Source organism: Equus caballus, unplaced genomic scaffold (genome assembly GCF_041296265.1).
Source record: "Equus caballus isolate H_3958 breed thoroughbred unplaced genomic scaffold, TB-T2T unassigned-0002539, whole genome shotgun sequence".
Lineage (NCBI taxonomy): Eukaryota > Metazoa > Chordata > Mammalia > Perissodactyla > Equidae > Equus > Equus caballus.
The window spans coordinates 2,810,782-2,828,165 of record NW_027222343.1 but is presented as its reverse complement, the minus strand read 5'-3'; positions in this window follow the sequence as shown (position 1 = coordinate 2,828,165).

The following is a 17,384-nucleotide window of genomic DNA, read 5'->3' as shown; positions in this document are numbered from 1 at the left end:
CCACGTGACGGCCAGGCCTGAACCACCTGCCGAGCACGGCGGAACCACCTGCCGGACACGCCAAAATCATCTGCGGGCTATGCCAGAACCACTTGGACGACTCTCTGGGATGACCTGCCGGGCATGCCGGAACCACCTCTCAGACGTTCCAGAACCATGTGGCGGACAGTCCGGAATCACCTGATGGGCATGGGCAACCACCTCTGAGACGTACCAGAACCACATGCCGTGCAGGCTGGAACCACCTACCAGACAGACCGGAATCACCTTTCGGGCATGCCGGAACCACCTGTCAGATGTGCCAGAAATACGTGCCGGAGACGCCGGAAGCACCTGCCAAGCACGTTGGAACCACGTGCTCAACTCGCCTGAACCACCTGCCGGACATGCCAAAATCACATGCCGACTATGCCAGAACCACTTGGCGAACACTCCGGAATCACCTGCCGGGCATGCCGGAACCACCTCTCAGATATGCCAGAACCCCGTGCCAATGACCCTGGAAGCACCTGCCGAGCACGCGGGAACCACCTGCTCGACTCGCCAGAACCACCTGCCGGACAGGCCAATATCAACTGCTGGCTATGCCAGAACCTCCTGGGGGACGGTCCGGAATCACCTGCCAGCCATGGCGGAACCACCTCTCAGACGTACCAGAACCACCTGCCGGAGAAGCTGGAAACACGTCCTGGACAGACTGGAACCACGTGACGGCCATGCCTGAACCACCTGCCGAGCAGGGCGGAACCACCTGCCGGACACGCCAAAATCACCTGCGGGCTACGCCAGAACCACTTGGACGACTCTCCGAAATGACCTGCCGGGCATGTTGGAACCACCTCTCAGACGTGCCAGAAGCACGTGGCGGACAGTCCGGAATCACCTGTTGGGCATACGCAACCACCTGTGACACGTACCAGAACCACGTGCCGTGCACGCCGGAGCCACCTACTGGACAGACCGGAATCAACTTTTGGGCATGCCGGAACCACCATTCAGATGTGCCAGAAACACGTGCCGGAGATGCCGGAAGCACCTGCCGAGCACGTCGCAACCACCTGCTCAACTCACCTGAACCACCTGCCGGACACGCCAAAATCACCTGCCCGCTACACCAGCACCACTTCGGGGACAAGCCAGAATCACGTGAGTGGCATGCCGGCACAGCCTCTCAGACTGAACCTCGTGCCGGACACCACAGAACCACCTGCCGGACAGACCGGAACCACCTGCCGGACACGCCGGAACCACCGGCTCGACCCGCCGGAAAGACCGCTGGACATGCAAAATCACCTGCCGGCTACGCCGGAAACACTTGGCGAACAATCCGGAATAACCTGCCGGGCATGCCGGAACCACCTCACAGATATGCCAGAACCACGTGCCAATGACCCCTGAAGCACCTGCCGAGCACGCCGGAACCACCTGCTCGACTCGCCAGAACCACCTGCCGGACACGCAGAAATCACATGCCGGCTACGCCACAACCAGTTGAGGAACACTTTGGAATCACATTCCGGGCTTGCTGGAACCACCTGACGGTCATGCCAAAATCACCTGACAACTACGCCAGTAAAACTTGGCGGACACTGTGGAAACACCTGTCGGGCCGGCCGGAACCACATCTCAGACGTGCCAGAACCATGTGCATGAGATGCTGGAACCACACCCCGAAAAGACGGAAAACACCTGCCAGACCCGTCTGAACAACCTGCCGAGCACGCCGGAGCCACCTGCTCGACTCGCCGGAACCACCTACCTGACATGCCCAAATCACCAGCCAGGTATGCCAGAACCACTCGGCGGACACTCCGGAATCATCTGCCGGACATGCCGGAACCAGCTCTCAGACACACCAGAACCACGTGCCGGAGACGCCGGAAGCACCTGCCGAGCATGCCGGAGCCACCTGCTCGACTCGCCAGAAACACCTGCCGGACACGCCAAAATCACCTGCCGGGTACGCCAGAACCACCTGGCGGACACTCCGAAATCACCTGTCGCGCATGCCGGAACCACCTCTCAGACGTGCCGGAAGCACGTGCCGGACACGCCGGAATCACCTACCGGACAGACCGGAACCACCTGCCGAGCACGCCGGAGCCACCTGTTCGACTCGCTGGAACCACCTGCCGGACAGGCCAATATCAACTGCTGGCTATGCCAGAACCACTTGGGGGACAGTCCGGGATCACCTGCCAGCCATGGCGGAACCACCTGTCAGACGTACCAGAACCACCTGCCGGAGAAGCTGGAAACACGTCCTGGACAGACTGGAACCACGTGACGGCCATGCCTGAACCACCTGCCGAGCACGGCGGAACCACCTGCCGGACACGCCAAAATCACCTGCGGACTATGCCAGAACCACTTGGACGACTCTCCGAAATTACCTGCCGGGCATGACGGAACCACCTCTCAGATATGCCAGAACCACGTGCCAATGACCCCGGAAGCACCTGCCGAGCACGCCGGAACCACCTGTTCGACTCGCTGGAACCACCTGCCGGACAGGCCAATATCAACTGCTGGCTATGCCAGAACCTCCTGGGGGACGGTCCGGAATCACCTGCCAGCCATGGCGGAACCACCTCTCAGACGTACCAGAACCACCTGCCGGAGAAGCTGGAAACACGTCCTGGACAGACTGGAACCACGTGACGGCCATGCCTGAACCACCTGCCGAGCAGGGAGGAACCACCTGCCAGACACGCCAAAATCACCTGCGTGTTATGCCAGAACCACTTGGAGGACTCTCTGGGATGACCTGCCGGGCATGCCGGAACCACCTCTCAGACGTGCCACGACCATGTGGCGGGCAGTCCGGAATCACCTTTTGGGCATGCGCAACCACCTCTGAGACGTACCAGAACCACGTGCCGTGCACGCCGGAGCCACCTACCGGACAGACCGGAATCAACTTTTGGGCATGCCGGAACCACCAGTCAGATGTGCCAGAAACACGTGCCGGAGACGCCGGAAGCACCTGCCGAGCACGTCGCAACCACCTGCTCAACTCGCCTGAACCACCTGCCGGACACGCCAAAATCACCTGCCCGCTACACCAGCACCACTTCGGGGACAAGCCGGAATCACGTGAGGGGCATGCCGGCACAGCCTCTCAGACTGAACGTCATGCCGGTCACCACAGAACCACCTGCCGGACAGACCGGAACCACCTGCCGGACACGCCGGAACCACCGGCTCTACCCGCCGGAACGACCGCTGGACATGCAAAATCACCTGCCGGCTACGCCGCAAACACTTGGCGAACACTCCGGAATTACCTGCCGGGCATGCCGGAACCACCTCTCAGATATGCCAGAACCACGTGCCAATGACCCCGGAAGCACCTGCCGAGCACGCCAGAACCACCTGCCAGACACGCGTAAATCACCTTCCGGCTACGCCACAAGCAGTTGGGGAACACTTCGGAATCACCTGCCGGGCTTGCTGGAACCACCTGCCGGTCATGCCAAAATCACCTGCCAACTACGCCAGTACCACTTGGCGGACACTGTGGAAACACCTGTCGGGCCGGCCGGAACCACATCTCAGACGTGCCAGAACCATGTGCATGAGATGCTGGAACCACACCCCGAACAGACGGAAAACACCTGCCAGACCCGTCTGAACAACCTGCCGAGCACGCCGGAGCCACCTGCTCAACTCGCCGGAACCACCTACCTGACATGCCCAAATCAGCAGCCGGGTATGCCAGAAACACTTGGCGGACACTCCGGAATCATCTGCCGGACATGCCGGAACCAGCTCTCAGACACACCAGAGCCAAGTGACGGAGACGCCAGAAGCACCTGCCGAGCATGCCGGAGCCACCTGCTCGACTCGCCAGAAACACCTGCCGGACACGCCAAAATCACCTGCCGGGTATGCCAGAACCACCAGGCGGAGACTACGGAATCACCTGCCGCGCATGCCGGAACCACCTCTCAGATATGCCAGAACCACGTGCCAATGACCCCGGAAGCACCTGCCGAGCACGCCGGAACCACCTGCTCGACTCGCCAGAACCACCTGCCGGACACGCAAAAATCACCTGCCAGGCGACGCCACAACCAGTTGCGGAACACTTCGGAATCACCTGCCGGGCTTGCTGGAACCACCTGCCGGTCATGCCAAAATCACCTGCCAACTACGCCAGTACCACTTGGCGGACACTGTGGAAACACCTGTCGGGCCGGCCGGAACCACATCTCAGACGTGCCAGAACCATGTGCATGAGATGCTGGAACCACACCCCGAACAGACGGAAAACACCTGCCAGACCCGTCTGAACAACCTGCCGAGCACGCCGGAGCCACCTGCTCGACTCGCCGGAACCACCTACCTGACATGCCCAAATCACCAGCCGGGTATGCCAGAACCACTTGGCGGACACTCCGGAATCATCTGCCGGACATGCCGGAACCAGCTCTCAGACACACCAGAACCACGTGCCGGAGACGCCAGAAGCACCTGCCGAGCATGCCGGAGCCACCTGCTCGACTCGCCAGAAACACCTGCCGGACACGCCAAAATCACCTGCCGGGTACGCCAGAACCACCTGGCGGACACTCCGAAATCACCTGTCGCGCATGCCGGAACCACCCCTCAGACGTGCCGGAAGCACGTGCCGGACACGCTGGAATCACCTACCGGACAGACTGGAACCTCCTGCCGAGCACGCCGTAGCCACCTGTTCGACTCGCTGGAACCACCTGCCGGACAGGCCAATATCAACTGCTGGCTATGCCAGAACCACCTGGGGGACGGTCCGGAATCGCCTGCCAGCCGTGGCGGAACCACCTCTCAGACGTACCAGAACCACCTGCCGGAGAAGCTGGAAACACGTCCTGGACAGTCTGGAACCACCTGCCGGCCAAGCCTGAACCACCTGCCAAGCACAACGGAACAACCTGCCAGACACGCCAAAATCACCTGCGTGTTATGCCAGAACCACTTGGAGGACTCTCTGGGATGACCTGCCGGGCATGCCGGAACCACCTCTCAGACGTGCCAGAACCATGTGGCGGACAGTCCGGAATCACCTGATGGGCATGGGCAACCACCTCTGAGACGTACCAGAACCACATGCCGTGCAGGCTGGAACCACCTACCAGACAGACCGGAATCACCTTTCGGGCATGCCGGAACCACCTGTCAGATGTGCCAGAAATACGTGCCGGAGACGCCGGAAGCACCTGCCAAGCACGTTGGAACCACCTGCTCAACTCGCCTGAACCACCTGCCGGACATGCCAAAATCACATGCCGACTATGCCAGAACCACTTGGCGAACACTCCGGAATCACCTGCCGGGCATGCCGGAACCACCTCTCAGATATGCCAGAACCCCGTGCCAATGACCCTGGAAGCACCTGCCGAGCACGCGGGAACCACCTGCTCGACTCGCCAGAACCACCTGCCGGACACGCAAAAATCACCTGCCGGCTACGCCACAACCAGTTGGGGAACACTTCGGAATCACCTGCCGGGCTTGCTGGAACCACCTGCCGGTCATGCCAAAATCACCTGCCAACTATGCCAGTACCACTTGGCGGACACTGTGGAAACACCTGTCGGGCCGGCCGGAACCACATCTCAGACGTGCCAGAACCATGTGCATGAGATGCTGGAACCACACCCCGAACAGACGGAAAACACCTGCCAGACCCGTCTGAACAACCTGCCGAGCACGCCGGAGCCACCTGCTCGACTCGCCGGAACCACCTACCTGACATGCCAAAATCACCAGCCGGGTATGCCAGAACCACTTGGCGGACACTCCGGAATCATCTGCCGGACATGCCGGAACCAGCTCTCAGACACACCAGAAACACGTGCCAGAGACGCCGGAAGCACCTGCCGAGCATGCCGGAGCCACCTGCTCGACTCGCCAGAAACACCTGCCGGACACGCCAAAATCACCTGCCTGGTACGCCACAACCACCTGGCGGACACTCCGAAATCACCTGTCGCGCATGCCGGAACCACCTCTCAGACGTGCCGGAAGCACGTGCCGGACGCGCCGGAATCACCTACCGGACAGACCGGAACCACCTGCCGAGCACGCCGGAGCCACCTGTTCGACTCGCTGGAACCACCTGCCGGACAGGCCAATATCAACTGCTGGCTATGCCAGAACCACTTGGGGGACAGTCCGGGATCACCTGCCAGCCATGGCGGAACCACCTCTCAGACGTACCAGAACCACCTGCCGGAGAAGCTGGAAACACGTCCTGGACAGACTGGAACCACGTGACGGCCATGCCTGAACCACCTGCCGAGCACGGCGGAACCACCTGCCGGACACGCCAAAATCACCTGCGGACTATGCCAGAACCACTTGGACGACTCTCCGAAATTACCTGCCGGGCATGCCGCAACCACCTCTCAGATATGCCAGAACCACGTGCCAATGACCCCGGAAGCACCTGCCGAGCACGCCGGAACCACCTGTTCGACTCGCTGGAACCACCTGCCGGACAGGCCAATATCAACTGCTGGCTATGCCAGAACCTCCTGGGGGACGGTCCGGAATCACCTGCCAGCCATGGCGGAACCACCTCTCAGACGTACCAGAACCACCTGCCGGAGAAGCTGGAAACACGTCCTGGACAGACTGGAACCACGTGACGGCCATGCCTGAACCACCTGCCGAGCAGGGCGGAACCACCTGCCGGACACGCCAAAATCACCTGCGGGCTACGCCAGAACCACTTGGACGACTCTCCGAAATGACCTGCCGGGCATGTTGGAACCACCTCTCAGACGTGCCAGAAGCACGTGGCGGACAGTCCGGAATCACCTGTTGGGCATACGCAACCACCTCTGACACGTACCAGAACCACGTGCCGTGCACGCCGGAGCCACCTACCGGACAGACCGGAATCAACTTTTGGGCATGCCGGAACCACCATTCAGATGTGCCAGAAACACGTGCCGGAGATGCCGGAAGCACCTGCCGAGCACGTCGCAACCACCTGCTCAACTCACCTGAACCACCTGCCGGACACGCCAAAATCACCTGCCCGCTACACCAGCACCACTTCGGGGACAAGCCAGAATCACGTGAGTGGCATGCCGGCACAGCCTCTCAGACTGAACCTCGTGCCGGACACCACAGAACCACCTGCCGGACAGACCGGAACCACCTGCCGGACACGCCGGAACCACCGGCTCGACCCGCCGGAAAGACCGCTGGACATGCAAAATCACCTGCCGGCTACGCCGGAAACACTTGGCGAACAATCCGGAATCACCTGCCGGGCATGCCGGAACCACCTCACAGATATGCCAGAACCACGTGCCAATGACCCCTGAAGCACCTGCCGAGCACGCCGGAACCACCTGCTCGACTCGCCAGAACCACCTGCCGGACACGCAGAAATCACATGCCGGCTACGCCACAACCAGTTGAGTAACACTTCGGAATCACATTCCGGGCTTGCTGGAACCACCTGACGGTCATGCCAAAATCACCTGCCAACTACGCCAGTACCACTTGGCGGACACTGTGGAAACACCTGTCGGGCCGGCCGGAACCACATCTCAGACGTGCCAGAACCATGTGCATGAGATGCTGGAACCACACCCCGAAAAGACGGAAAACACCTGCCAGACCCGTCTGAACAACCTGCCGAGCACGCCGGAGCCACCTGCTCGACTCGCCGGAACCACCTACCTGACATGCCCAAATCACCAGCCAGGTATGCCAGAACCACTCGGCGGACACTCCGGAATCATCTGCCGGACATGCCGGAACCAGCTCTCAGACACACCAGAACCACGTGCCGGAGACGCCGGAAGCACCTGCCGAGCATGCCGGAGCCAAGTGCTCGACTCGCCAGAAACACCTGCCGGACACGCCAAAATCACCTGCCGGGTACGCCAGAACCACCTGGCCGACACTCCTAAATCACCTGTCGCGCATGCCGGAACCACCTCTCAGACGTGCCGAAAGCACGTGCCGGACACGCCGGAATCACCTACCGGACAGACCGGAACCACCTGCCGAGCACGCCGGAGCCACCTGTTCGACTCGCTGGAACCACCTGCCGGACAGGCCAATATCAACTGCTGGCTATGCCAGAACCACCTGGGGGACAGTCCGGGATCACCTGCCAGCCATGGCGGAACCAACTCTCAGACGTACCAGAACCACCTGCCGGTGAAGCTGGAAACACGTCCTGGACAGACTGGAACCACGTGACGGCCATGCCTGAACCACCTGCCGAGCACGGCGGAACCACCTGCCGGACACGCCAAAATCACCTGCGGACTATGCCAGAACCACTTGGACGACTCTCCGAAATTACCTGCCGGGCATGCCGGAACCACCTCTCAGATATGCCAGAACCACGTGCCAATGACCCCGGAAGCACCTGCCGAGCACGCCGGAACCACCTGTTCGACTCGCTGGAACCACCTGCCGGACAGGCCAATATCAACTGCTGGCTATGCCAGAACCACCTGGGGGACAGTCCGGGATCACCTGCCAGCCATGGCGGAACCACCTCTCAGACGTACCAGAACCACCAGCCGGAGAAGCTGGAAACAGGTCCTGGACAGACTGGAACCACGTGACGGCCATGCCTGAACCACCTGCCGAGCACGGCGTAACCACCTGCCGGACACGCCAAAATCACCTGCGGGCTACGCCAGAACCACTTGGACGACTCTCCGAAATGACCTGCCGGGCATGTTGGAACCACCTCTCAGACGTGCCAGAAGCACGTGGCGGACAGTCCGGAATCACCTGTTGGGCATACGCAACCACCTCTGACACGTACCAGAACCACGTGCCGAGAACGCCGGAACCACCTACCGGACAGACCGGAATCAACTTTTGGGCATGCCGGAACCACCTGTCAGATGTGCCAGAAACACGTGCCGGAGACGCCGGAAGCACCTGCCGAGCACGTCGCAACCACCTCCACAAGTCGCCTGAACCACCTGCCGGACACGCCAAAATCACCTGCCTGCTACACCAGCACCACTTCGGCGACAAGCCGGAATCACGTGAGGGGCATGCCGGCACAGCCTCTCAGACTGAACGTCGTGCCGGACACCACAGAACCACCTGCCGGACAGACCGGATCCACCTGCCGGACACGCCGGAATCACCGGCTCGACCCGCCGGAACGACCGCTGGACATGCAAAATCACCTGCCGGCTACGCCAGAAGCACTTGGCGAACACTCCGGAATCACCTGCCGGGCATGCCGGAACCACCTCTCAGATATGCCAGAACCACGTGCCAATGACCCCGGAAGCACCTGCCGAGCACGCCGGAACCACCTTCTCGACTCGCCAGAAACACCTGCCGGACACGCAAAAATCACCTGCCGGCTACGCCACAACCAGTTGGGGAACACTTCGGAATCACCTGCCGGGCTTGCTGGAACCACCTGCCGGTCATGCCAAAATCACCTGCCAACTACGCCAGTACCACTTGGCGGACACTGTGGAAACACCTGTCGGGCCGGCCGGAACCACATCTCAGACGTGCCAGAACCATGTGCATGAGATGCTGGAACCACACCCCGAACAGACGGATACCGCCTGCCAGACCCGTCTGAACAACCTGCCGAGCACGCCGGAGCCACCTGCTCGACTCGCCGGAACCACCTACCTGACATGCCCAAATCACCAGCTGGGTATGCCAGAACCACTTGGCGGACACTCCGGAATCATCTGCCGGACATGCTGGAACCAGCTCTCAGACACACCAGAACCACGTGCCGGAGACGCCGGAAGCACCTGCCGAGCATGCCGGAGCCACCTGCTCGACTCGCCAGAAACACCTTCCGGACACGCCAAAATCACCTGCCGGGTACGCCAGAACCCCCTGGCGGACACTCCGAAATCACCTGTCGCGCATGCCGGAACGACCTCTCAGAGGTACCAGAACCACCTGCCGGAGAAGCTGGAAACACGTCCTGGACAGTCTGGAACCACCTGCCGGCCAAGCCTGAACCACCTGCCGGACATGCCAACATCACCTGCCGACTATGCCAGAACCACTTGGCGAACACTCCGGAATCACTTGCCGGACATGCAGGAACCACCTCTCAGACATGCCAGAACCCCGTGCCAATGACCCCGGAAGCACCAGCCGAGCACGCCGGAACCACCTGCTCGACTCGCCAGAACCACCTGCCGATCACGCAAAAATCACCTGCCGGCTACGCCACAACCAATTGGTGAACACTTTGGAATCACCTGCCAGGCTTGCTGGAACCAACTGCCAGTCATGCCAAAATCACCTGCCAACTATGCCAGAACCGCTTGGCGGACACTGCGGAAACACCTGTTGGGCCGGCTGGAACCACATCTCAGACGTGCCAGAAATGTGTTCATGAGATGCTGGAACCACACCCCAAACAGACGGATACCACCTGCCAGAACGGACTGAACCACCTGCTGAGCACGCCGGAACCACCTGCTCGACTCACCGGTACCACCTCACTGACACGCGAAAATCACCTGCTGGGTATGCCAGAACCACTTGGCGGACACTCCGGAATCATCTGCCGGACATGCCGGAACCAGCTCTCAGACACACCAGAACCAAGTGCCGGAGATGCCGGAAGCACCTGCCGAGCATGCCGGAGCCACCTGCTCGACTCGCCAGAAACACCTGCCGGACACGCCAAAATCACCTGCCGGGTATGCCAGAACCACCTGACGGACACTACGGAATCACCTGCCGCGCATGCCGGAACCACCTCTCAGATGTGCCGGAAGCACGTGCCGGACACGCCGGAAACACCTACCGGACAGACCGGAACCACCTGCCAAGAACGCCGGAGCCACCTGTTCGACTCGCTGGAACCACCTGCCGGACAGGCCAATATCAACTGCTGGCTATGCCAGAACCATCTGGGGGACAGTCCGGGATCACCTGCCAGCCATGGCGGAACCACCTCTCAGACGTACCAGAACCACCTGCCGGAGAAGCTGGAAACACGTCCTGGACAGACTGGAACCACGTGACGGCCATGCCTGAACCACCTGCCGAGCACGGCGTAACCACCTGCCGGACACGCCAAAATCACCTGCGGGCTACGCCAGAACCACTTGGACGACTCTCCGAAATGACCTGCCGGGCATGTTGGAACCACCTCTCAGACGTGCCAGAAGCACGTGGCGGACAGTCCGGAATCACCTGTTGGGCATACGCAACCACCTCTGACACGTACCAGAACCACGTGCCGAGAACGCCGGAACCACCTACCGGACAGACCGGAATCAACTTTTGGGCATGCCGGAACCACCTGTCAGATGTGCCAGAAACACGTGCCGGAGACGCCGGAAGCACCTGCCGAGCACGTCGCAACCACCTCCTCAAGTCGCCTGAACCACCTGCCGGACACGCCAAAATCACCTGCCTGCTACACCAGCACCACTTCGGCGACAAGCCGGAATCACGTGAGGGGCATGCCGGCACAGCCTCTCAGACTGAACGTCGTGCCGGACACCACAGAACCACCTGCCGGACAGACCGGATCCACCTGCCGGACACGCCGGAATCACCGGCTCGACCCGCCGGAACGACCGCTGGACATGCAAAATCACCTGCCGGCTACGCCGGAAGCACTTGGCGAACACTCCAGAATCACCTGCCGGGCATGCCGGAACCACCTCTCAGATATGCCAGAACCACGTGCCAATGACCCCGGAAGCACCTGCCGAGCACGCCGGAACCACCTTCTCGACTCGCCAGAAACACCTGCCGGACACGCAAAAATCACCTGCCGGCTACGCCACAACCAGTTGGGGAACACTTCGGAATCACCTGCCGGGCTTGCTGGAACCACCTGCCGGTCATGCCAAAATCACCTGCCAACTACGCCAGTACCACTTGGCGGACACTGTGGAAACACCTGTCGGGCCGGCCGGAACCACATCTCAGACGTGCCAGAACCATGTGCATGAGATGCTGGAACCACACCCCGAACAGACGGATACCGCCTGCCAGACCCGTCTGAACAACCTGCCGAGCACGCCGGAGCCACCTGCTCGACTCGCCGGAACCACCTACCTGACATGCCCAAATCACCAGCCGGGTATGCCAGAACCACTTGGCGGACACTCCGGAATCATCTGCCGGACATGCCGGAACCAGCTCTCAGACACACCAGAACCACGTGCCGGAGACGCCGGAAGCACCTGCCGAGCATGCCGGAGCCACCTGCTCGACTCGCCAGAAACACCTTCCGGACACGCCAAAATCACCTGCCGGGTACGCCAGAACCACCTGGCGGACACTCCGAAATCACCTGTCGCGCATGCCGGAACGACCTCTCAGAGGTACCAGAACCACCTGCCGGAGAAGCTGGAAACACGTCCTGGACAGTCTGGAACCACCTGCCGGCCAAGCCTGAACCACCTGCCGGACATGCCAACATCACCTGCCGACTATGCCAGAACCACTTGGCGAACACTCCGGAATCACTTGCCGGACATGCAGGAACCACCTCTCAGACATGCCAGAACCCCGTGCCAATGACCCCGGAAGCACCAGCCGAGCACGCCGGAACCACCTGCTCGACTCGCCAGAACCACCTGCCGATCACGCAAAAATCACCTGCCGGCTACGCCACAACCAATTGGTGAACACTTTGGAATCACCTGCCAGGCTTGCTGGAACCAACTGCCAGTCATGCCAAAATCACCTGCCAACTATGCCAGAACCGCTTGGCGGACACTGCGGAAACACCTGTTGGGCCGGCTGGAACCACATCTCAGACGTGCCAGAAATGTGTTCATGAGATGCTGGAACCACACCCCAAACAGACGGATACCACCTGCCAGAACGGACTGAACCACCTGCTGAGCACGCCGGAACCACCTGCTCGACTCACCGGTACCACCTCACTGACACGCGAAAATCACCTGCTGGGTATGCCAGAACCACTTGGCGGACACTCCGGAATCATCTGCCGGACATGCCGGAACCAGCTCTCAGACACACCAGAACCAAGTGCCGGAGATGCCGGAAGCACCTGCCGAGCATGCCGGAGCCACCTGCTCGACTCGCCAGAAACACCTGCCGGACACGCCAAAATCACCTGCCGGGTATGCCAGAACCACCTGACGGACACTACGGAATCACCTGCCGCGCATGCCGGAACCACCTCTCAGATGTGCCGGAAGCACGTGCCGGACACGCCGGAAACACCTACCGGACAGACCGGAACCACCTGCCAAGAACGCCGGAGCCACCTGTTCGACTCGCTGGAACCACCTGCCGGACAGGCCAATATCAACTGCTGGCTATGCCAGAACCATCTGGGGGACAGTCCGGGATCACCTGCCAGCCATGGCGGAACCACCTCTCAGACGTACCAGAACCACCTGCCGGAGAAGCTGGAAACACGTCCTGGACAGACTGGAACCACGTGACGGCCATGCCTGAACCACCTGCCGAGCACGGCGTAACCACCTGCCGGACACGCCAAAATCACCTGCGGGCTACGCCAGAACCACTTGGACGACTCTCCGAAATGACCTGCCGGGCATGTTGGAACCACCTCTCAGACGTGCCAGAAGCACGTGGCGGACAGTCCGGAATCACCTGTTGGGCATACGCAACCACCTCTGACACGTACCAGAACCACGTGCCGAGAACGCCGGAACCACCTACCGGACAGACCGGAATCAACTTTTGGGCATGCCGGAACCACCTGTCAGATGTGCCAGAAACACGTGCCGGAGACGCCGGAAGCACCTGCCGAGCACGTCGCAACCACCTCCTCAAGTCGCCTGAACCACCTGCCGGACACGCCAAAATCACCTGCCTGCTACACCAGCACCACTTCGGCGACAAGCCGGAATCACGTGAGGGGCATGCCGGCACAGCCTCTCAGACTGAACGTCGTGCCGGACACCACAGAACCACCTGCCGGACAGACCGGATCCACCTGCCGGACACGCCGGAATCACCGGCTCGACCCGCCGGAACGACCGCTGGACATGCAAAATCACCTGCCGGCTACGCCGGAAACACTTGGCGAACAATCCGGAATCACCTGCCGGGCATGCCGGAACCACCTCACAGATATGCCAGAACCACGTGCCAATGACCCCTGAAGCACCTGCCGAGCACGCCGGAACCACCTGCTCGACTCGCCAGAACCACCTGCCGGACACGCAGAAATCACATGCCGGCTACGCCACAACCAGTTGAGGAACACTTCGGAATCACATTCCGGGCTTGCTGGAACCACCTGACGGTCATGCCAAAATCACCTGCCAACTACGCCAGTACCACTTGGCGGACACTGTGGAAACACCTGTCGGGCCGGCCGGAACCACATCTCAGACGTGCCAGAACCATGTGCATGAGATGCTGGAACCACACCCCGAAAAGACGGAAAACACCTGCCAGACCCGTCTGAACAACCTGCCCAGCACGCCGGAGCCACCTGCTCGACTCGCCGGAACCACCTACCTGACATGCCCAAATCACCAGCCGGGTATGCCAGAACCACTCGGCGGACACTCCGGAATCATCTGCCGGACATGCCGGAACCAGCTCTCAGACACACCAGAACCACGTGCCGGAGACGCCGGAAGCACCTGCCGAGCATGCCGGAGCCACCTGCTCGACTCGCCAGAAACACCTGCCGGACACGCCAAAATCACCTGCCGGGTACGCCAGAACCACCTGGCCGACACTCCTAAATCACCTGTCGCGCATGCCGGAACCACCTCTCAGACGTGCCGAAAGCACGTGCCGGACACGCCGGAATCACCTACCGGACAGACCGGAACCACCTGCCGAGCACGCCGGAGCCACCTGTTCGACTCGCTGGAACCACCTGCCGGACAGGCCAATATCAACTGCTGGCTATGCCAGAACCACCTGGGGGACAGTCCGGGATCACCTGCCAGCCATGGCGGAACCACCTCTCAGACGTACCAGAACCACCTGCCGGAGAAGCTGGAAACACGTCCTGGACAGACTGGAACCACGTGACGGCCATGCCTGAACCACCTGCCGAGCACGGCGGAACCACCTGCCGGACACGCCAAAATCACCTGCGGACTATGCCAGAACCACTTGGACGACTCTCCGAAATTACCTGCCGGGCATGCCGGAAGCACCTCTCAGATATGCCAGAACCACGTGCCAATGACCCCGGAAGCACCTGCCGAGCACGCCGGAACCACCTGTTCGACTCGCTGGAACCACCTGGCGGACAGGCCAATATCAACTGCTGGCTATGCCAGAACCACCTGGGGGACAGTCCGGTATCACCTGCCAGCCATGGCGGAACCACCTCTCAGACGTACCAGAACCACCAGCCGGAGAAGCTGGAAACAGGTCCTGGACAGACTGGAACCACGTGACGGCCATGCCTGAACCACCTGCCGAGCACGGCGTAACCACCTGCCGGACACGCCAAAATCACCTGCGGGCTACGCCAGAACCACTTGGACGACTCTCCGAAATGACCTGCCGGGCATGTTGGAACCACCTCTCAGACGTGCCAGAAGCACGTGGCGGACAGTCCGGAATCACCTGTTGGGCATACGCAACCACCTCTGACACGTACCAGAACCACGTGCCGAGAACGCCGGAACCACCTACCGGACAGACCGGAATCAACTTTTGGGCATGCCGGAACCACCTGTCAGATGTGCCAGAAACACGTGCCGGAGACGCCGGAAGCACCTGCCGAGCACGTCGCAACCACCTCCTCAAGTCGCCTGAACCACCTGCCGGACACGCCAAAATCACCTGCCTGCTACACCAGCACCACTTCGGCGACAAGCCGGAATCACGTGAGGGGCATGCCGGCACAGCCTCTCAGACTGAACGTCGTGCCGGACACCACAGAACCACCTGCCGGACAGACCGGATCCACCTGCCGGACACGCCGGAATCACCGGCTCGACCCGCCGGAACGACCGCTGGACATGCAAAATCACCTGCCGGCTACGCCGGAAGCACTTGGCGAACACTCCGGAATCACCTGCCGGGCATGCCGGAACCACCTCTCAGATATGCCAGAACCACGTGCCAATGACCCCGGAAGCACCTGCCGAGCACGCCGGAACCACCTTCTCGACTCGCCAGAAACACCTGCCGGACACGCAAAAATCACCTGCCGGCTACGCCACAACCAGTTGGGGAACACTTCGGAATCACCTGCCGGGCTTGCTGGAACCACCTGCCGGTCATGCCAAAATCACCTGCCAACTACGCCAGTACCACTTGGCGGACACTGTGGAAACACCTGTCGGGCCGGCCGGAACCACATCTCAGACGTGCCAGAACCATGTGCATGAGATGCTGGAACCACACCCCGAACAGACGGATACCGCCTGCCAGACCCGTCTGAACAACCTGCCGAGCACGCCGGAGCCACCTGCTCGAATCGCCGGAACCACCTACCTGACATGCCCAAATCACCAGCCGGGTATGCCAGAACCACTTGGCGGACACTCCGGAATCATCTGCCGGACTTGCTGGAACCAGCTCTCAGACACACCAGAACCACGTGCCGGAGACGCCGGAAGCACCTGCCGAGCATGCCGGAGCCACCTGCTCGACTCGCCAGAAACACCTTCCGGACACGCCAAAATCACCTGCCGGGTACGCCAGAACCACCTGGCGGACACTCCGAAATCACCTGTCGCGCATGCCGGAACGACCTCTCAGAGGTACCAGAACCACCTGCCGGAGAAGCTGGAAACACGTCCTGGACAGTCTGGAACCACCTGCCGGCCAAGCCTGAACCACCTGCCGGACATGCCAACATCACCTGCCGACTATGCCAGAACCACTTGGCGAACACTCCGGAATCACTTGCCGGACATGCAGGAACCACCTCTCAGACATGCCAGAACCCCGTGCCAATGACCCCGGAAGCACCAGCCGAGCACGCCGGAACCACCTGCTCGACTCGCCAGAACCACCTGCCGATCACGCAAAAATCACCTGCCGGCTACGCCACAACCAATTGGTGAACACTTTGGAATCACCTGCCAGGCTTGCTGGAACCAACTGCCAGTCATGCCAAAATCACCTGCCAACTATGCCAGAACCGCTTGGCGGACACTGCGGAAACACCTGTTGGGCCGGCTGGAACCACATCTCAGACGTGCCAGAAATGTGTTCATGAGATGCTGGAACCACACCCCAAACAGACGGATACCACCTGCCAGAACGGACTGAACCACCTGCTGAGCACGCCGGAACCACCTGCTCGACTCACCGGTACCACCTCACTGACACGCGAAAATCACCTGCTGGGTATGCCAGAACCACTTGGCGGACACTCCGGAATCATCTGCCGGACATGCCGGAACCAGCTCTCAGACACACCAGAACCAAGTGCCGGAGATGCCGGAAGCACCTGCCGAGCATGC